At 45.4% G+C, this 23,193-nt stretch overlaps 1 long non-coding RNA gene across 2 annotated transcripts in view; it reads right to left on the reverse strand.

Moving 5' to 3' along the window:
* LOC121004770 overlaps positions 1 to 6,150 on the reverse strand; it is a 92,732-nt gene extending 86,582 nt beyond the window's left edge. For both annotated transcript variants that reach the window (XR_005779827.1, XR_005779826.1), the window contains exon 1: positions 5,942 to 6,150. This is a non-coding gene — a long non-coding RNA (uncharacterized LOC121004770). The remainder of the gene's footprint in view (positions 1 to 5,941) is intronic.
* Between the last annotated feature and the right edge of the window lie 17,043 nt (positions 6,151 to 23,193).

Here is a 23,193-nt window from a genome sequence, read left to right on the forward strand (position 1 = left end):
CTACAGCGAGCGCCGGTGCTTTCTGAAACAGCTGATCAGTGGAAATCCCGGATATTGGACCCCCACCAATCAGATACTGAAAACCTATCCAGTAGATCATCAGTTAAAAAATCTCAGAAGTGTAATTTTAAAAACCTTTTCCGAGCTTGTAATGTGACAAATATAATAGAGGCAGACCATGCAGCTGATATGGGGCCCTCAGAGTGAAAGGCCCAGACCTCGTTGTCCCATGCACTTTGCTATTGCCACTGTGCAGGACTCCAGACACTGTCCTAACTGTGACTTCAGATTCATATCCTTTACTTCCAATGAGCACATCCCCTCCAATGTCACAATTAGTGTTGAGCGATGCGAGCTTCAGATGCTTCATCCGAAGTCGCTTCGTTCAAAACTTCGGAATACTATTGTACGGAGATTCGTCTCGGTACAGTATTAGAATGTATGGGATCCGATGAGCCGAAGAAAGTTATTCAAGAAGTGGCGCTTGACTTAGTTGAATAACTTCGGTAGTTGATTTTCAAAGTGGAAAACCACTTTAAAACTTGAAGCCGAACTTGGCTTTGGTTCCGACTAGTACCTCGGAACCACTCGCAACTTCGTGAATAACTAACTTCGGCTCATCGGAACCCATACATTCTAATACTGCGTACAGTATTATTCCGGTGTTTTGAATGAAGCATCTGAAGCTTGCTTCGCTCAACACTAATCACAATAAATTCCTCAGAATGAGACAAAATTAAACTTTTTGGATTTATGATTATATCATATAGTCCATGACAATACCTTTCTAACAAAGGTAGAACCAGCCCTGTGCCTCACATGGGTCCAGAGATCTCCCCATTCATAGCTCTGCTAGATTTATATCAAGCTGACAGCTGAAGCAGAGTGTCTTTTCCATTGCAGCTCAGGGGGCAGTTGAAAGATGAAAATGAGCATGTGCGGCCATCTCAGTGAGCAGGTCAAAGAAATAAGAAATTAAGTGGCTCTATAAAGATACGTTTTACTGAATAACTCAGTAGCAATCCAAAAATTTTAATTACATGCAATTACAAAAGTATCTAGGTGCTGGTTTGAAAACTGAGGAATATTTTTCGTAGGACAACCCCTTAAATGAAACGCTCAAATTTACTTTCTAAGAATTTGGTCTCATCTATGCACATTTGTTTTTGAGCTCCCCGGGTGATATTTTAAGTCGTTCCCATGAAGAAAACATCAATTTAGTGTTAAAATGCATAACCAAAAGACTCGAGAATGTCTACCACAAACATCTGGCCTTGCCTCTTGATGTCAACTTGCTTTCTAACCCTCTTTGACTCATTTTCTCTTCACAGGTGCTCCAGTCTTAGCTAATAAGGGGGCAAGGAATTGGCCTAAGAGTCACTAAAAAGGAGCGAACAATTTTTTTATAACTTCATCATTGCTTAGGAGTCAGCCTGATTACTCAATGTCCTCCACTGATAGATAAATGTATGGAACATTAATGGTCACTTTAGAAGGAATCACAATCGTGACATGCAGATGGGGGCATTATGGGAGTAATTTACCAACTGATATACGCCAGTTTTCTGTGCATATATCTGTTGCAGATAACCTTGGTGCCACAATCTGTGGCTTTTCCCCGCTTACACAAGGTCTAACAAAAGGAGGGGGGGTATGCGGGTGGGGAAGGGGGCAAATAGCCAGGCTTGTTTCATTTATCATTTTCTATGCCTGTTTTAGGCGTAGAAAATGTTCTAAATCTACGCCAGCAAAAAATAAAAATCTGAAATGGAGATCATTCTAAATTAAAATGGTATTATACCTACTATAAATGAAAAAATAGAAGCTCTTTGCGCACATTGTTGATCAAATGTGTGTCGGGCCCATCTACCAGGTGTCAAGGTGGCTTCCGCAGATGGGTACCTAACACTAATATACCGCCTCTCTTGGACTTACCTAAGCCTACATTTTCAGGGCAGTGTAGCAGTAGTAGTAACCAGCTATATTTGTACTTTGCTCAGAAGCTCCAGGCAGATGGGCGTTGCTTAGTCTAAAAGAGGCCGCTACCCTCAATATATACTACTATGAGATTGGGAAACAGTTCTCCTTGATCAATAGTTTCAAAAGTCCAGCTCACCTGTAATTCCGTCGTGCACGGCAAAAGTTAAAGTCAAACTTGTATAGTCACGTAAAAACAAAGGTGATCCGGCACTGAAGGGTCCTATTTTTTCGACATTTCTTTATTGCCAAAACTTGAACATGGACAGGACATAGAGCAGCCTTCTCCCTCTTACTCCCGTTTAGCCGACATGTTTCGAGCCGCCTAGGCTCTTAGTCGTGGCCTCAGGTGTGTGTGAACTGACCTAGAACTTAAAGGCTCACACCTCCCCACCCCAGGTGGATAGGGAGGAGGGGGGGGGAGGGGAAGGAAAAATGAAGGGGAGGAAAAAAAAAGGTCCCGTCAGTTCAGACACAGCATATCTGTAACACCTCGTGCGCTTATGGACATGTGCTGACATAAAATACAAAAATATGTACATTGATTCAAAGCATATACAATAATAATAAAATGTGTATACATTGAAAAATACACACAAATGTATCACCTGCAAATGAAAACAAAAATTGCACATGGGCATAATAAGCGGTGGGTAGGTGTCTAGGAATATAGTCAGGTCCATAAATATTGGGACATGGACACAATTCTAACATTTTTGGCTCTATACACCACCACAATGGATTTGAAATGAAACGAACAAGATGTGCTTTAACTGCAGACTGTCAGCTTTAATTTGAGGGTATTTACATACAAATCAGGTGAACGGTGTACGAATTACACCAGTTTGTATATGTGCCTCCCATTTGTTAAGGGACCAAAAGTAATGGGACAATTGGCTTCTCAGCTGTTCCATGGCAAGGTGTGTGTTATTCCCTAATTATCCCAATTACAATGAGCAGATAAAAGGTCCAGAGTTCATTTCAAGTGTGCTATTTGCATTTGGAATCTGTTGCTGTCAACTCTCAAGATGAGATCCAAAGAGCTGTCATTATCAGTGAAGCAAGCCATCATAAAAACAAAACAAACCCATCAGAGAGATAGCAAAAACATTAGGCGTGGCCAAAACAACTGTTTGGAACATTCTTAAAAAGAAGGAACGCATTGGTGAGCTCAGCAACACCAAAAGACCCGGAAGACCACAGAAAACAACTGTGGTGGATGACCGAAGAATTATTTCCCTGGTGAAGAAAACACCCTTCATAACAGTTGGCCAGATCAAGAACACTCTCCAGGAGGTAGGTGTATGTGTGTCAAAATCAACAATCAGAGGGTTCACCACAAGATGTAAACCATTGGTGAGCCTCAAAAACAGGAAGGTCAGATTAGAGTTTGCCAAACAACATCTAAAAAAGCCTTCGCAGTTCTGTTACAACATCCTATGGACAGATGAGACCAAGATCAACTTGTACCAGGGTGATGGGAAGAGAAGAGTATGGAGAGGGAAAGGAACTGCTCATGATCCTAAGCATACCACCTCATCAGTGAATCATGGTGGTGGTAGTGTCATGGCGTGGGCATGTATGACTGCCAATGGAACTGGTTCTCTTGTATTTATTGATGATGTGACTGCTGACAAAAGCAGCAGGATGAATTCTGAAGTGTTTCGGGCAATATTATCTGCTCATATTCAGCCAAATGCTTCAGAACTCATTGGACGGCGCTTCACAGTGCAGGTGGACAATGACCCAAAGCATACTGCAAAAGCAACCAAAGAGTTTTTTAAGGGAAAGAAGTGGAATGTTATGCAATGGCCAAGTCAATCACCTGACCTGAATCCGATTGAGCATGCATTTCACTTGCTGAAGACAAAGCTGAAGGGAAAATGCCCCAAGAACAAGCAGGAACTGAAGACAGTTTCAGTAGAGGCCTCGCAGAGCATCACCAGGGATGAAACCCAGCGTCTGGTGATGTCTATGCGTTCCAGACTTCAGGCTGTAGTTGACTGCAAAGGATTTGCAACCAAGTATTAAAAAGTGAAAGTTTGATTTATGATTATTATTCTGTCCCATTACTTTTGGTCGCTAAACAAGTGGGAGGCACATATGCAAACTGTTGTAATTCCTACACCATTCACCTGATTTGGATGTCAATACCCTTTAATTAACAGTCTGCAGTTAAAGCACATCTTGTTCGTTTCATTTCAAATCCATTGTGGTAGTGTACTGTATAGAGCCAAAAATCTTAGAATTGTGTCGATGTCCCAATATTTATGGACCTGACTGTAACTTACCTCAACCACACCTTCAATATAAAACCATGTATGACAAAGTAAGGCAAACAGGACCCTTGGACCACAGTATGTCCATGATCACCAAACTGTCATAACATGAAAAGCGATGACTGACAAGGCTGACACAGGGAAGGAAAAAATAAAAAATAAAATGCTCTATGTCCTGTCCTGTTCCATATATGTTCAAGTTTTGGCAATAAAGAAATGTCGAAAATAGGACCCTTCAGTGCCAGATCACCTTTGTTTTTATGAAACAGCTCTCCTTGTCTGAACACTGTTTGTGTGCTTAAATTAAATGTTCTGGACTGACATTCTGCTGTTTGGCCACAAGATGCCGCTGTTTCCTAAACACAGCTACAGACTGCACATATATCTCCATATTCATGAGAGAGGTGGGGTTTACACAGAGTCTGGAGAGAAGAGAAGGAGAGAGCAGCCATCTTAGAGGGAGGTGAAAGTAAGGAACTGTGTGAGCAGAGAATCTGACAGCATCCAGGTGTGAAAGCATCCCTCAGTGACCAGAGCTGCAGCTAAGTGAAGCTGATCATGTTCAAGATACAGATTCTGTCCAGAGGAAGGAGGATTGCTGCCAGGAACTCTGATGAGAGCAGAGGAACAAAGCAACATACACTGCGGTACTGCATCATCATCTTTCCCCCATCTTGCTCAACCCCCCCAACAGACCTATCTATCACGATCAATGACTGCACACTCTCCCCAGTCAACTAAGTCCACTGCCTTGGAGTGACCTTGAATTCTGCCCTCTCCTTCCGACCGCACATCCAAGCCCTTTCCACCACCTGCCACCTCCAACTCAAAAACATCTCCCGCATCCGCGCTTTCCTTAACTTTGAATCTGCGTAAATGCTTGTACATTCCCTCCTCATCTCCCGCCTAAACTACTGCAACATTCTCCTCTGTGGCCTTCCATCGAGCACTATCGCACCCCTCCAATCTATCCTCAACTCTGCTGCCCGACTAATCCACCTCTCACCCTGTTACTCCTGTGCCTCTCCCTTCTGCCAATCCCTTCACTGGCTCCCCATTGCCCAGCGAATTCACTTCAAAGTACTAACAAATACATACAAGGCCGTCCACAACCTGTCCCCTCCCTACATCTCTGAGCTACTTTCCCGATACACACTCTGCGATCCTCACAAGACCTCCTTCTCTCCTCTCCTCTTATCACCTCTTCTCACAATCGCCTCCAAGATTTCTCCCGTGCATCCCCCACACTTTGGAACACGCTACCCCAACATATCAGACTCCCACCTACAGTGGAATCCTTCAAAAGAAGCCTGAAAACCCACCTCTTCAGACAAGCCTATGACCAGTGACCCTGCTGCCTCTATACCGCCATGACCAACTTCACCCGCACCTACTGTGTCCTTCTCCCATACCATGTAGATTGTAAGCCCTCACGGGCAGGGCCCTCTTTCCTTCTGTACTAGTTTGTAACTCGTCTTGTTCATGCTTAGCGCAATTGTCTGTATTATGTATGTATACCTCTTTTCATATGTACAGCGCTATGGAATGAATGGCGCTTTAATAATAATAAATAATAATAATAATAATAATAATAATAGGTGTTAAATATGGCCCCATATTCGGAACTTAGCCCAAATATCTTTTTGTTGACAGCATCTGCTGATTAGGTTGTATAGAAATGTTACGCAGAGTTAGGAAAGCAGTAAGGCTATAGCCATGTCATTTACAATACGGATTTGCCTTGGAATCCGTGGCAAAAATCCAAGCCTGACACCATGGATTTGTAGCTTGGGTAATTATAGCAGTGGACCCTAAACTGAGTTGGGTTAATCTGCATGTGACTACCCAGGAGTGGTTTCCACACAGAGACAGATCGCTTCTTGATGTGGATTTCAAATCTGCACAGAAAAAAATAGCAGCTGTATGGACGGCAAATGGTGTCACATCTGATTCTTTTTGCATTTTGTTAGTTCCTAAAAAATAAACTATTAAACAAACATACACATTTCAGCAATATACGGTGTTGTGCACTCACCATATCTATGCAATAAGCTCAGTTCTGCTACCAAATCTATGCAGTATGCTTGGTTCTCTTACTGTAAATATGTAGTCATTTTGGTTCTGGTATTGTAACTAAATTGTAATTAGTCTGGAATAATCTTGGCTTTGTTATCATATCTATACAGTGTTAGAAGGTTGGGTGTATGTGTGGGGGGGACACACTCATCACTCAGCCCAGGGACCATGGTAGTCTTAATGCAACTGGCAAAATTTTCATAATCATATCATGAAGGCAGGGTTGTTCAGGACAGGAAAGTAGACGTGTAATTTAATCTTATTTCCTGCTTCTCTTTTGCATACCACAGCTCCTGGAGGGATTGCTGATAATTCCCTATAGTGGATACTTGTGTAGGTGGATGACCTACCATATCTTTAGGAAACATCATCAATATTAAAATAGTGGAGGTCCAACTCCCGACACCTCCTCAGAACAGCTGGCTTAAAGAGCCCTGACACTCCAGAACAGGCAGTGGGACAACTGTGTACTTTGGTTAGTGGCTGTGAACTCACTTGAATGAATGAGAGCTACAGTACCATTCATGGCTCCTTCAGACAGCTGACCTGATGGGGTGCTAGGAATTGGACCACCAATCTGAAACTGATGACCTATCCTAATGATTGGTAATTGCATGATTTTCCTATTTTATGACGTAAAGTCATGATTTTATTAAAGACACGGAGGCGAGTATTGCTTTTCTCCTTCTTTACTGAGACCAACAGCAGCAAAGAATTAGCATAAAAAATTAAGGACAACCCCAAACAATCCCTCCCCATAGATAGTCCATAAATAGGTCCTCCTCTGTCATCTCTTCCTCTTTCTTTGATGTGGACCACTTGAACACCGGACCGAACCTCTTGTAACCGAAACTCCAAACGGAAACACAACCCGAGAACTGGAACCAAGGCTCAACCGAAACCACGGCCAACTGGTCCTAAAAACGACCTGGCAACCTCACGAGATATGAAGGAATGTATCGGGAGTCAACCTATGGAAAGAGAAATATGATAATACGAGGAAATATCAAGAATCTAAAGACTTACCAATCATGTGGGAAGCAAATATCAGTCATAAATAACACCATAAATAACATCATGCAAACATCTGGTTATCTGCCATAAATAACATATAAACAAAATAACAGGGAGGGAACAATTAGGGTGGGCAATACTCGCCTCCGTGTCTTTAATAAAATCATGACTTTACGTCATAAAATAGGAAAATCATGCAATTTTATAACAAGACACGGAGGCTTCGTATTGCAAGTTTAAAGCGACGAAATCACTGTAGAAAAAGCATGTGGAGGTGGTCTGAAATAAAATTCCCTAAACGTAGAAGCTCTAGACCAATCAGCTAAACGTAAGACATCTTCCAGGCGGGCACCCGCAACGGTCATGGAGGTAGCCGAGGCACCCCTCACTGAATGAGCTGTGAATATGGACGTATCAACTCCAGCTAGAGAAAGAATCCATTTAACCCAGCGGGAAAGAGTGACACTAGCAACCGGAAGAAAGGGTTTACGGAAAGAAATGAACAACTGCAGGCTAGAAGGAACACGCAAAGAAGTAGTACGCTCCAAGTATTCTTTCAAACATTGCACTGGGCACAGGGCCGGGTTATCTGGAAAGGCCGGGTACGATACTGATCGAATGTTAGTTTTTGTGCGGCGAGAAATATTAAACAAGACACCGCTAGGAATAAAAGAGAGAGTGTCGAAATCCAAAGCTCTTACATCTGAGACCCTCTTGCATGAGATCAAACACAGTAGGGTGACCAATTTCGCCGAGAGTTGTCGAAGCGACAAAGAAGGATTGAGGGGCCAACTAGAGAAAAATTGAAGAACCAACGTAACATCCCAGGAACTAGAGAAACGGGGTCTAGGAGGACGAGATAACCGAGAACCCCTTAGAAGACGAAATACCAAAGGATGCTGCCCCGCCGGGCAACCCGCAAAACCTTGGTGTCGAGAAGATATGGCTGAGCGGAAAAGATTAATGGACCTATAAGCTTTGCCCTCATCATAAAGTGACGTCAAAAACTCGAGCACGTCAGTCACAGGAGCCGAAGAGGGATCCAGATTCCGCCCCAAGCACCAGTCAGACCAACGCTTCCAGGCTGATTGATAAGCGCGCCGGGTGCCAGGGGCCCACGCGTTCTCCAGAAGGGCACGAGCCGATCCCGATAATTCTGCGACTCCCCAGTGTTCCCTGAGACTCTGCACACGAGTAGGCGAAGAGAGCCGTCCGTCACCAGCGGATGAAGTTGGTCCAGAGGTCCGCGAAGAAGATCTGGAAACGATGGAAGAAGACGGGGGTCCTCCACTAAAAGTTCCAGGAGTTGAGGGAACCATGATTGGGCTTGCCAAAAGGGAACTATTAGCACCAAGTCCGCGAGTTGGCGGCGGACCTGAGACAGCACTCGCGGGATGAGCACAAAAGGGGGGAACGCATAGGCTAGTTGACCCGACCAATCTTGAAGAAGGGCGTCCACGGCCACCGACAGAGGGTCCGGTCTCCAACTGTAGAAGTGCGGGAGCTGGGCGTTCCAACGTGAAGCAAACAGATCCATAGAGAGCGGTCCCCAAATCGACGTGATGGATGAGAATACCGCTGGATCTAATTTCCAGTCGCTGAAGTCCGATGAGTGACGAGAACTCCAGTCCGCGAAAGTATTGTGTAGTCCTGGGATGTATTCCGCGACCACTGAAAAACCTCTGTCCAGGCAGAAGGTCCAGAATTCCTTTGCTAGATGGGTTAGGATTGACGAGTGGGTGCCCCCCATGGCGTTGACATATCGTACGGCTGACACGTTGTCCATCCTGAGCCTGATACAGGCCGAAATCCTGTCGCTGGTGAAACTGCGAATGACGAAGGAGCCCGCTAACAGTTCCAGAGCGTTTATGTGGAGGTGAGATTCGTTGCCTGACCACGGACCTCCGGTGGAAACCCCGTTGCAGTATGCACCCCATCCACGAAGACTGGCGTCCGACTCCACGATCAGATCCGGTTGAGGTCCAACGATGGCCTTGCCATTCCACGCATCGAGATTGGAGATCCACCACGTGAGTTCGTCTCTCGTCTCGCGATCCAACGTCACCATGTCCGCATATGATGCACCCGCTTGCAAATGGGCGATCTTCAGTCGTTGCAATGCTTGGTAATAAAGGGGGGCTGGAAAAATTGCCTGAATCGACGAAGATAGAAGGCCGATAATGCGTGCCAGGTGACGCAGGGACATCTGAGGAAGTCTCAGGACGTGACGAAGTTCCTTGCGAATAGATCTGATTTTGGATCCAGGGAGGCATAGGGTCTGTTCGGTGGAGTTCACCACAAAACCCAGGAATTCCATCGATCTCGAAGGATGTAGGCAGGACTTCTCGGTATTGATGACGAATCCAAGACCTGTAATAAGAGAGATCGCCGCATGTAGGTGGGTTAAGAGCTCCGATGGGGTTTGAGCCATGAATAGGACATCGTCTAGGTAAATCACAAGACGGATACCTTGACTCCGAAGGCAAGCCACCACTGGTCTCATCAACTTGGTGAAGCACCAGGGGGCTGACGATAGGCCAAACGGGAGACATGTGAACTGCCATCGGAGGCCGTGCCAGTAAAACTGGAGGAGCGTTCTGGACTGAGAAGACACCGGAACCGTCAGATAGGCATCTTTCAGGTCCAATTTCACCATCCAGTCCCCTGGTAGTAGAAGGTCCCTGAGCAAATGAATCCCTTCCATTTTGAAATGGCGGTAACATACAAATTTGTTCAGATTCCGTAAATTTATTACTAGGCGGAATTGACCTCCCTTCTTTTCTACCAAAAACATATTGCTGATCACCCCCAAGGAGTGAGAAGGTGCTCTCTCTATTGCCCCTTTGTCCGCCAGGGAACGGAGCTCCCGGTCTAAGCAAGACTGGGCCGATCTCGAGAGTATTAGAGGATGGGGGTGTGGGAGTGACAGATGAGAAACCACAAGATCTATTTGAAACCCTTGGACCGTGGTTAGTACCCACGGATCGGAGGTAACCCGGTTCCAAGCGGGTAAAAAATGTTGGAGTCTGCCCCCGATGCAAGGGTTGGAAGAAACACACAGGTTTTGAGGACTTACCCAGTGGACGTCTGGATCCAAGGTTTCCTCTGAATCCTCTGGAGCGAAACTGTTGACCTCTGGATGGAAAAAAGGAAGATTGTTGCCTTTGTTCTTGGAACGATGGTCTTTGGTTATAGGAACCTCGAGCGTTTCCACGCGTCTGGAAGTGGACACGGCCGGACAGTCGGCCCCTAAAACTGCCGGCCCTATTAGAGACACGCCCGTGGAAAACTCTACGCATGGAGCTCTGAGCTTTGTCAAGCGCAGTAAATGCTCCCACAAATTTACCTAAGTCCTTGATAAAACTATCACCAAAGAGGAGCCCCTGGGCCTCCTTACCCGTCTCCGTTAGGGCCATGTTAGTGAGTTTGGGCTCAATCTTCATGAGCAATGCCTTCCTACGTTCAATGGATAACGAGGAATTCACGTTTCCTATTAAACAAATGGCGCGTTGCGCCCAGCCACTAAGCTCTTCTGGGTCTATGGCCGTACCCTCAATTCTGGCAGTTTCAGCCATCTCAAAGATTTTTGTCATGGGACCTAGACTGTCTAAGAGCTTGTCTTGGCAAGCCCTAAGAGCGGAATCTAGGCCCTTACGGGGGTTAAAACCCGATTTTGAAAGGAACTGGATCATCTTAGGATCCACATTGGGCGTCTCGCCCACTTTATTCGGGATTAAGGGACGGGGGCACTCGGCCTTTAGTTTGTTCCTAGTCTCCTTGGAGAGAGGTTTCCTCACCCTATTCTCCAGGTATTGTGCCACATGTGGAATAGGCACCCATTCAGCCGACCTAGGGTGGTGAAGGCTGTCTGGATCAAACAGGGGTTCGCCCTGTGGGTCAATAAGGGAACTGGATCCTGGAAGATTAGGATCCGGAACCATACTAGAAGGGGGGTGAAGTGGAGGTGAAAACCCTTCTAATTCGTCAGCCACCTTGACCCCTTCAAGATCTACATCAGAGGCATACTGATCCTCACTAAAAACCTCCTCATCAGACTCAATTTCAGAGTCAGAGCTGGGTTCGGGCCCGGCCCGAGCAGACTTCCAGGGGCGCGCTTTTTCCGCCTGGCGCGGGCAGGCTCTCTTGCGTGATCTATGCACGACGTCTTTGGATGGAGCTAAGCCATCATTACAATCAATTCTGGAGGTAGCTGGGGTAATGTCGATAGGTGGGGTGGTGACAGGGTTTTGCGCCATAAGTGCCTGGGAAATAGACTGAGATATCATGGTAGATACATTGCCCATGGCATTAGCAATTGCTGCAGATATAGACTGCTGCAAGTCTACCCCAAGTGGTTCAGCATGGTTGATATTAGCAACTGAAGGGTGTAGGGCAGGTGCTGCAGGGCGTATGGCAGGTGTAATGGAGAGGTCCCCAAGTACAGAGGGCACATTGGTAGGAACAGACATGATAAAGGAGTTAGTCACTCCTGAGAGAGGCAGAAAAAACAGAGTGAAAACACCTAACTAGGTTGAGGGCAGGCAGGAGCAGGCGACGACCGTGTCCCAGAGAGAAGATGGAGCCGACGGAAGAAAGGGGGCGGAGAAACTCCGATACGCCCCCTTACACCCAGTATGAAAAAGGTGCACTAAAATGGCTGCCGAGATGACCAATCTCGGCGCCGAAGGTGCAGCAGGGTGTAGGAAAATGGCGGCCGAGAATCCCGAGTGACGCGCGCGCCCCGCCTCCTACCGCTGCTGCCCCCGAAGTCCCGCGAGAAGCGAGACTTCGGGCGGCAAGAAGCGCGAACGGCTAGCCGAACTGGGAAATGGCGTCTGAAGTAAGTGGGGGGGCGGGGGAAGGGGAGAGCGGCCGGAGGTGAATGAAACGAAGTTAGGCTTGCCGGCGATGCGGCGCAAAAATAATCGATAAGACCTGGGTGAAAAAGGTCACAAATAAAAACTAAGACAGGCAAGATGATTTACCTAAACAAGAAAAAATCTAGTCACATCGGTATAAGACAATTGATTAAGCATGAGAAAGCGATTCAACTTATATGTATAAGGATAATAAAATCCCAATAATAATAACAGTTAAGATAATAGATGAACTGCAAAAACGAGAGGTACTTATCTGCTGTGGGCAGCAGCAAAGAAAGAGGAAGAGATGACAGAGGAGGACCTATTTATGGACTATCTATGGGGAGGGATTGTTTGGGGTTGTCCTTAATTTTTTATGCTAATTCTTTGCTGCTGTTGGTCTCAGTAAAGAAGGAGAAAAGCAATACGAAGCCTCCGTGTCTTGTTATAAAATCAATTGTAAAGTCCCAGAAAACCCCTTTAAGGGCAGGTGCTCATTCTTAAAGGGTTTCATTTTGCATTCTGTCCTAAAATTCCATTACCTTCCGTTATAACTCTGTTATAACAGAACCCTATAATGGAAATTATAATGTGAATGTGAACCCGCCCTAACTCATGTTTTCTCCCAAATGGCTCATAGGATTTTCAGGTACTAAGGCGTCCCTTAAGTATAGCCCTGCCTATGAATTTATTGGCACTATAGTAACACTGGATAATAAATAGTTATGTAATAAAAATATTTATCCACCTTTAAAAAATCTTGACTAATCCCTTTCAGCTCAGTGTAATGTTCACATAGGTCCACATTACTAAACACTGTGTTGTAAGGGTAATTTACAAAAAAAATTATTGGCATGTGACATACTTAAGTACTGATTGGTTCTTTCCCCTTTAATTATTATATTACCTTCTCTATTCTCTGTAATGTAGTGAGTTAGTAATAGTTAGTTACCACACTGCACACTGGACATCCTTAGAAGGAGAGGCTGAGAGGTATAAATCTTTGTGCACAAAGACAAAGAAGTCAGCTTCACTGAGAACATCATCTCGGTAGGATGTTGTAGGTCACTATCTTTCTCTTATATTACTGTGGGGTGTCGGCCAAGTGCTACATAGGTAGTGTGGCGCTGGGAGCTGCCTAATTGTGTTCCCCCATTGTGTAGGCCAGTTGATTGATTACTATTTATTCTGTATGTGATTTGTCTGTTTTACCTTATATTTATATGCATTTATTTAATCACATGTAATAAATATTTTCATCACTTAGCCTATTTAAGCCTATTTATTCTTAAATCTTCTTATTCATGTTAAACCAACACAAGCGTTTTATCTGTTATAGTACTTTCTATGGAGATGTCTATTATGATAGAGGTATCAGCTATAGCTCACCATACCACTAGATCTATAATTCTAAATTAATCTCCCTCCAGTGTAAGTAAAGGATGGTGTTTAAAGAAATCTAATATGTTCATGTTAATGCACCCTGGTTATTCAAAGGTGTGAATCTGTGACTTAGTCGATGTATAAATATGCTTCATTCATTCCTATCAGACGTGAGTTTAATGAAACCCACTCCCTGCAAGAGTTACAATACGTCTGCCTGTTTCTCTGCATGCAAATTATTCTTCAACATACTCTCCCGAAATTCCGCACGTCAACAGCAACAGTGATGCTGGCTAATGACTTTTCCACATCAGGATCTGCTCAAATTGTGCTGCCTGTCTGTAGTATATCCGCCATGCCTATCTCTGCTATGCCAGCCCTGCTTGAAACATTTACTTTAATTAATTAGCATATTTATAAGCAGAGCAGTCTGGGAAGAGCAGATAGCAATATATACCAACGCTGCAGAGTACTATTAATATATAACCAGGCCGGATTCATTTCTTCTGCAGTAATGAGTTCCCTTTTGATTTTCTGCCTCTGCTGTAATATCCATACAGTCTGAATTAATGATAGAGAATGGAATGGATATATACGGTATACGGTAGATATACTTTGGATTTAACATGCAAGCTAACTATCCATCATCCATCTATTAATCTAGCAATTTATCCAATTTTTATCTATCAAACTGTCTAATATGTGTCTAATATGTCTATCAATCAATCCATCCATCGATCATCAAACTATCTATCTATCTATCTATCTATCTATCTCTTATTGCTCTATGTGTGGCTGCAATATTTCAGCTTAACATTAGAGTTTGAGAAATTAGCTGAAATTTAGCAACCACGTGTAGGTGAATAAAAGACCTTTTTAAATGATTGTTTTTTGGAGAGTGCTGCCAGTTTTTGCATTTTCCATTGATTCTATCTAGGGGATCTATCTATCTATCTATCTATCTATCTATCTATCTATCTATCTATCTATCTATCTATCTATCTATCTATCTATCTATCTATCTATCTATCTATCTCTTATTGCCCTATGTCTGGATGCAATGTTTCAGCTTAACATTAGAGCTTGAGAAATTAGCTGAAATTTAGCAATCATGTGTAGGTGAATAAAAGACCTTTTTAAATTATTTTTTTGGGAGAGTGCTGCCAGTTTTTGCATTTTTCATTGATTCTATCTACGGGATCTATCTATCATCTATGGGATCTATCTATCTACAGGATCTATCTATCTACAAGATCTATCTATGAGATCTATCTATCTATCTATCTATCTATGTAGAAGAATCCAAGGCAGCACACGAATAACAGTGAAAAAAATGATGTTTATTCCCCCATGTGCAGACAGCAATGTTTCAGCTCTCTCAATGGAGCCTTTGTCAAGCACTCTCCATTGAGAGAGCTGAAACGTTGCTGTCTGCACATGGGGGAATAAACATCCTTTTTTTCACCGTTATTCGTGTGCTGCCTTGGATTCTTCTACATATATAACTTATTGGATCAAGTCTGTGATCTACCCAAGGGATTGCACCTCTGCAAGTTGTGTGCTGCTCATCTTTTTTTCTTTTTTCGTTTATCTATCTATCTATGAGATCTATCTGTGAGATATATCTATCTACGAGATCTATCTAAGAGATCTATCTATGAGATCTATCTATCTATCTACCTACCATTCATCTATCTATCTCATATCTATATCTATCTATCTATCTATCTATCTATCTATCTATCTATCTATCTATCTATCTATCTATCTATTCTATCTACGAGATCTATCTATCTATTATAATATCTATCTATCTACTATTTATCTATATATCTCATATCTATCTATATCTATCTATCTTTCTATCTGTTGTGATAAGTTGGACAGTGCGGGAAGAGATGTATATCCCACTCAGATACCTCAGCTGGGTGGGATACCTAAATTCCAGGATGTAATAGTCTCAGCAGCATGTAGGTTGTTGAGACAAGGTTCTTGTTGGTGTAGTCTGGGCCAGATTTTATTGGGATTGGCAGATAGGATTGGAAGTGGGATCTGCCAATCCACACCCTTCCAGCACGGATGTTCCCTTGAACCAGAGAGGATTGCAGGTGAGGTCTGCGATAATCAGACAGATCCCACTTCCAATCGTATCTGCCAATCCCAATAAAATCCAGCCCAGACTACACCAACAAGAACCTTGTCTCAACAACCTGCATGCTACTGAGACTATTACATCCTGAACTTTAGCTATTCCACCTAGCTGAGGTATCTGAGTGGGATATATACCTCTTCCCGCACTGTCCACCTTATCACATATCCCCCCTTTGTTCACACCTATGGGGGTGAACACATATAATACCCGGATGCTCATGAGAGGGCATCCGCCGCACCTGTTTCCCTTTATTTTTTTCAGACCTATGCCAGCAGAGCTTGGTTTATTACCAAAACCAACGTCTTGCCCAATAAAGGCCTCCTGTGCCCATCTCATGGCCAGATACTCTTTTTCTACTATTTCACGGGTGATGATGATGTGCTCTCGCCCTCTTTGATCTCCCTCTCATTTTAGATTCTCTGGTTCCCGCACATGCTCCTCATGTCCTTTCTTGGACTGCTGCAGCTGTTGACTGAACAATTCCCAAGTTATTCCCAGTCATGGTAGTGTCCAGACACTTTCTCCTCTGCTTTCCGGGGCTCTTTTCTGCAGAGCATGCTTGCCCCCGCTTGCTTCTTTTACATGCATCTGGTTCACTTCTTCCTTCTTTTCAGCAGTGGTTTCCCCAACTTTGGTGGCAATTTCAGAGACCTCTGCTTTTTTAGTGGCTTTTTCCACTTCGACCGCTGCTCCTTTTGTCTTAACTTTGGTCTCTGCAGCACCTGGGGACTTCATGTCCACCAACACACTGGCCGTAACTTCTTCAGCCTTTGTCTTCTTGGAGTCTTCAATTTCTTTGACAGCCTTCTCGGACATGGCATCATATACTTGCCCTCTTAACTCCTCCTCCTCTTTCTCATCAAGACAGGAGGCACCGGGGTCTTCAGCAGACTCCTCGTCTTCTGGCATTTTCTCCAGAGGCTCACCCAGGACACTGTTCTCTTTTTGGGGATCCGAAAACTGATCGTTCACCTCCTCGTACTTCTTCCCCAGGAGGCTGATGGCTATTTGGAAGGCCTTGTAGGCGGAAGGGATGTCTTCCAGGCCCAAGGTACACTCTACCACGGGTCTTTGGGCTTTGGCCTCCACATCAGCCCCATCAACTGGTTCAGCAGAAGCATCGTACATCTTCTTTTCCTCGGCTCATAGACGTTCCTTCCGACGTCATCCTTTGAGCTCACGAGATCCTCTATCTCTGCTCTGAGTTGCTTGTTCAGCCTCTCAAATTCACCTCGCTCCTCAAACGCTTCTTCAAGGGCTCTAGCCAAGCAGAGGCCCTTGGTCTCCTTCTCCCGAGCATCAGTCTCTGCTCAGTCACGTTCTTCGGCATGTCGAGCTGAGATGTATTTCTCTTCAGCCAGGAGCCGCTCAAACTTCTTATGTTTCTTCTCTAGGTTAGACATAATTTGCTTCTGGTGGTCCAGGTCTACCATCAGATCATCCAATTCTCACTGAAGTTTGTTCTTGGTTTTCTCCAACTTTTCATATGTCAGACCCTTTTTCTCCAGGAGCTGAACCATCAACTCCATGTTTTTCAACAGTTTCTTCTCAGCTTTTCGCACAAGCTTGTGGGAAGAGCCCCGCTTTTGGGCCTCTGGTTACAGCTGCTCCTCGCTTGGCTCTGCTGCAGCAGATGTAGGAATATCAGCACTCTCTTTCTGGGTCTCCTCCTTTGACCCTTCTGAAGCCTTCTTCAGTTGCTCTGTAAAGACAGCTAGTCCCTTCTCTAACGTTTCTAGGGACCGTGTGTAGAGAGAGAGAGAGATCATCCTCCTGTTTGCAGCTGTACTGTCCTGTCAGGTCATCTACAACTGTCTGGATATGGGCTTCAGACACGAGGCTGACGTCACCCGACTTAACTCTCATCTCATCAGATATAACTGTCATCTGGTCGCTAATAGTAACTACCTTAGTTTCGCAGGACCTTGACATGGTAGCTTCACTCTCTGAGTTGCTATTGGTCACAGCACATACGTCACATATACCACTCTTGTCATTATTAATTCTGACCTCTAGGGGCACCGATGAGCTAATCCCCACCTGGGACACTTCCTTAGTAACCATAAAACACTGTGGAGACTGCATATCCACCTCTGGTACGTGCGGTGCACCCGCTAGCCCTACCATATTTTCCTGCACATTCACCAAACACTGAGTTGGAGCTGCGCTTCGCTCCACACTACCTATATGCAATTCTTCAAATCTCTTGATCAAGTCACATAGCTCTTCATGAAAAATAGCAGATGAAGAAAATAAAGCTTCATCATCATTGACATTTTTACCACCAGGGGGCGCTTCTCCCCTGACCACAACCTGCAACGGAAAAGGCATGTTATCATCATCACATATTTCACATGACATCCCACTTTCATTATGCATTTCCGTTAACTTGGCACAATCACCTTGCACCGTATCCACACCATTAATTCTAATGGTCACTTCACTTAAAGGGTTAGGTACCAGTTCTACAGGAGTTTTGTCACTGATTGCAGAAGTGTTTCCACTTTCCCACAAGTCACGGAACAATGGGAAATCACTGCCCAACATTCTCTCATGTATGAGCGTATTTCTACCAACAAGTCCATAAGTCCCAGTTCTCACCACAGTCTCACGCTCAGTGAGAACCACCGGACAGTCCTTATTATCCGCATGACTGTCCCGCACATCTATCATTTGCGGCGCAGTCTCCAGTCCTGGTGTCTCAACACCTCCCGGCTCGGCAGATAGCAACTGCTGCTGGTTCACACCAGAGTTCACGGCTTCTGAAGCCCCAGGGAACTGGTCAGCAACCTGCCCAGTCTCCAGAGCTGTGCTCAATGTCACTTTGTCTTTTACACAAGAAAAAAACGGAACAGTCTTACTCACAGACGTCACTGGTTTTGCAGTCCCAGGCGATGAGGGAGTGCCCCGAGGTCACTGTCCTTCTCCTGGACATTAGGAACCTCCTGCCTTTGATTCCTGGTTACCTGACTTCTGATCATAGGACAATCAGGTGCACACTTTGTGACTTGACGGCATCTCCAGCAGCGCTCTCTTTGTTGCAGGACAGCTGCCTGCCATTGTGGTTGGTTGCACCTAGCAACCGCAACACGGATCCGCCGCACATCCTCTCTAGGACTCTGTACACCCGAGCCGTAAACACTTGAACTATAGAGAGCCGCATAGCTCTCCACCTCCTTTTCTTTCCGACGGTTGCCCTTGGCAACAACACACATCACCTTTTCGTCTGGTTTTCCAGCCGCATCACCAACCCTTTGGAGTTTTACAAATTGTCCATTCAGCTTTGCAGGCTTTTTCTCCAGAGCCCACTGCAATTGCGCCCTCAAAGCATCAGCACAGCTGTTACCCTGGGAAACACTTTGGGTTAGGAGTCCTCTTTGTCTTTCATACTCCTCCATGAGTTTTTCATGCTCCTGCTGCCACTTCAGGTTCCTTTGGTTAGTTTCCAGATTGGCCTTCCTCAGCTGCTTGGTGAGATCCTCCATCCACCCCATAGCAACAGACAACCCAGGCACCAGAAAAAAAATTCAGCAACAAGTCCACTTTAAAACAGAGCCTCCAGGTATTTCACTCTCTAGAGACAATTTCAGCATTCACAGTCTCTTTTGCATCGCAGATATCACAGTTTATTTTACAGGTCTGCTGGCCCTTTAAATCCACACAGCTTTTGCTTGCAGCACAGCAGTATTCAGAAGCACCTGCTCTTGCCGTTGCCCCTAGCAACACTTTGATTTTTACGTTCTGTGGTATCCTTTCAGAATGGACGCTGCACACATCATCCACCAATTGTGAGGGTTTAGCTCTAGCTCCGGGGTCTCAGTCACAGAATTCTCGCTGACAACCATGTTGATTGTCCAAACAATGCATTTATTTTTGACACCAGCACCAACAAACACGGTACAAAATGAAAACCTGCCTGTCTGGGCTCTACCTAAATAAATATAACATAATTCCCTGACTCTCTGTGGTGCGGCTTTCTCAGCCAGTAGTCCAGTGGTCGGCAAGCCGCGGCTCGCGAGCCACATGCGGCTCTTTTGAACATTCGCTGCGGCTCTTTGGTGCGGGCTGGCGGGTGGGCGGCCGCGCAGCCATATCGTGCCGCTCAAGCTGCTTGTAAATTGTCCGTCATGCGCCTGCTGCTCCGTCTGTCTGCTCCTTCCACTTTATGAATGAAGCAGGCAGGCGGGGCAGGAGGCGCATGACGGAGGGAGAGATGTCACGCTGCGCACAGCAGCAGAAGGGCGGGCAGCGCGGCTCTAGTTCGGCTGCCCACTGTGAGGAGGGGTGGAGTGGTGAAGAGGCCGCCGCTCAGGAGGAACGAAATATGTCCTGCAGCAGAAAGGTAGGAGCTGCCCCCGGTGTGTGCACTGCACCGGCCCCGCCGCAAGTGTCCCTGCCCCCTTCCTTCCCCCCACTAATACATTACTTACTGGAAGGCACTTATGGGGGATATCTGTGGAGGGCACTTATGGGGGATATCTGTGGAGGGCACTTATGGGGGATATCTGTGGATGACACATATATAGCATCTTATGCTATATATGTGTCATCCACAGATATCCCCCATAAGTGCGTCATCCACAGATATCCCCCATAAGTGCGTCATCCACAGATATCCACCATAAGGGCGTCATCCACAGATATCCCCCATAAGTGCGTCATCCACAGATATCCCCCATAAGTGCGTCATCCACAGATATCCCCCATAAGTGCGTCATCCACAGATATCCCCCATAAGTGCGTCATCCACAGATATCCCCCATAAGTGCGTCATCCACAGATATCCCCCATAAGTGCGTCATCCACAGATATCCCCCATAACTGCGTCATCCACAGATATCCCCCATAAGTTCGTCATCCACAGATATCCCCCATAAGTGCGTCATCCACAGATATCCCCCATAAGTGCGTCATCCACAGATATCCCCCATAAGTGCGTCATCCACAGATATCCCCCATAAGTGCGTCATCCACAGATATCCCCCATAACTGCGTCATCCACAGATATCCCCCATAAGTGCGTCATCCACAGATATCCCCCATAAGTGCGTCATCCACAGATATCCCCCATAAGTGCGTCATCCACATTACATCCACATCTGCAGACAAGTTTAAGAAAAGTAAAAAATGATAAAGATAACATGAAATAATAATCAAGATCCAAATAAAAGAAAGTACATTTACAAAAGTATTCAAAAACACACTCTGGGCTCATGCCCACGAATGTAAGGGCGCCGTGCCTGTGCTGCGGACCGCAAATAGCGGTCCGCAATGCACGGACACAGACCATGGGGCAGCTGCATGAGGATCGCGGACCCATTCACTTGAATGGGGTTCGCGATCCGCATCCGACTGCCCGCACCGCAAAAAAGTAGCGCATGCTGAAGTGAATGGGTCCATGATGCGGGCTGCACACGGCCGTGTGCAGCCCGCATCATGGACCCATTCACTTCAATAGGTCCAGGATCCGGGATATGAGTGCTACAGTGTGCTTCCGAGGTGCTTCTGGCTGTGCACCCGCACCGCAAAAATTAGTGCATGCGCCCGGATCCTGGACCCATTGAAGTGAATGGGTCCATGATGCGGGCTGCACACGGCCGTGTGCAGCACGCATCATGGACCCATTCACTTCAGCATGCGCTACTTTTTTGCGGGCACACGGTCGTGTGCATGAGCCTAATAGTCCTCACTGGTACTGTTGATGCAATATTTTAGGTTTTAAAAATGTGGCTCTCGAAAGAAATTCCAATCGTGGTTTTGGCGATATTTGGCTCAGTTGACAAAAAAGGTTGCCCATCACTGCAGTAGTCCAACAGCCCCCAGGCTGTAGCATGGTCAGTCCAGACTATCTACCAGCCTCGTGGTCTCTCAGCCTTGCCCAGGTGAGACCACACTCACAGAGCCTCACCAGGCCTCTGTTTGCACACTCCCCCTAACTGACACCCTGGGAGGATCTTTATCCCAGTCTGATTATCGCAGACCTCACCTGCGATCCTCTCTGGTTTAAGAGAACGCCCGTGTTGGAAGGGTGTGGATTGGCAGATCCCACTTCCAATACTATCTGCCAATCCTAATAAAATCCGCCCCAGAGTACACCAACAAGAACCTTGTCTCAACAACCTACATGCTGTTGAGACTATTACATCCCGGACTTTAGGTATCTCACCCAGCTGAGGTATCTGAGTGGGATATACATCTCTTCCCGCACTGTCCACCTTATCACACTGTCTTTCTATCTATCTATCTATCTATCTATCTATCTATCTATCTATCTATCTATCTATCTATCTATCTATCTATCTATCTATCTATCTATCTGATTTATCTATCCTGGATATTACAATGAGGATACAGATCTTTCCGAGGACATTAGCAGGGTGTCTATTTCTCAGCTGCTTGTGGCAGATGCCGCTCCTCTTTTGTGTGTTGAGCCCATTGTATGGAGCAGTTGCAGACAGTCTTCTGTATAGTCAATGGCAACAGATTTAAATGTGCTCAGTACAAAACCCATCCCATCTGGAGGCAAAAAGGCAAGAATGATAGTAATACATTGTACGGTATATTAACTGCAGGCTCAGAATGCAGCACATCTGGCAGAGGAATACATAAAGGTGTACAGCAGGAGGAGGTGTGATGGGTGGAATCTGGGGTGCACCTAGCCTTTCTGCTGCCTGAGGCAAAAATTGAAAAAGCGCCCCTCCCCTATACCAATTTCTCAACCTAACCCCTTTCCTCCTAACATTACTTATATCACTACAGAACATATAGGGTAATACAGCTCCCCATACCCCTTACATACAGTGACGTCTCATTTGATGTAGACGTTCTCTTTCCTCATCTTCTCCTTTCAGACCAGACCACCATTTTTAGCCATTTCTCATCTCTGCAGTTTGACAAAAAATAATCTTAGTTTACTACTTTTCCATCATCCTCCCATCTTCTGGACAAATCATCCTACCACCCCCAATACTGTGCCGCTGTGCTCCCCAATACTATACTGCAGAAACATATAAACCCCCTGATAATATTAGTACCATGCAGATAGTGCCCTTCAATGATTATTGGCACGCATTGTTCTAAAATAACTGTGCCCAGCAAATAGTGCCCCTGACACTAATAATGTAAAAAATAACGTCCCCCAAAAATAACTGTGGTAAGCTGATACTGTGCCAAGGTGCCCCCACAGTAATAGTGCTCCCCAAAGTCCCACCAACAGTAATAATTCTCTGCTAGAGCACACATGGTAGTAATAGTGTTCCTACAGTTTCCCCAACAGTTATAATGTCCCCACTGTGCCCCAGAAGTAATAATGCTCCCATAGTGCCCATACTAGTAATCATGTTCCCCATAGACCCTCCTTATAATGTGTGCCAGCGCAAAAGATAACCCCTTTTATTTCCCCCAGTTGAGCTAATGTCCCCTTAATGCCCCCATAATTTGCCAGTATAAAATA

Source organism: Bufo bufo, chromosome 6, assembly GCF_905171765.1.
Source record: "Bufo bufo chromosome 6, aBufBuf1.1, whole genome shotgun sequence".
Taxonomy (NCBI): domain Eukaryota; kingdom Metazoa; phylum Chordata; class Amphibia; order Anura; family Bufonidae; genus Bufo; species Bufo bufo.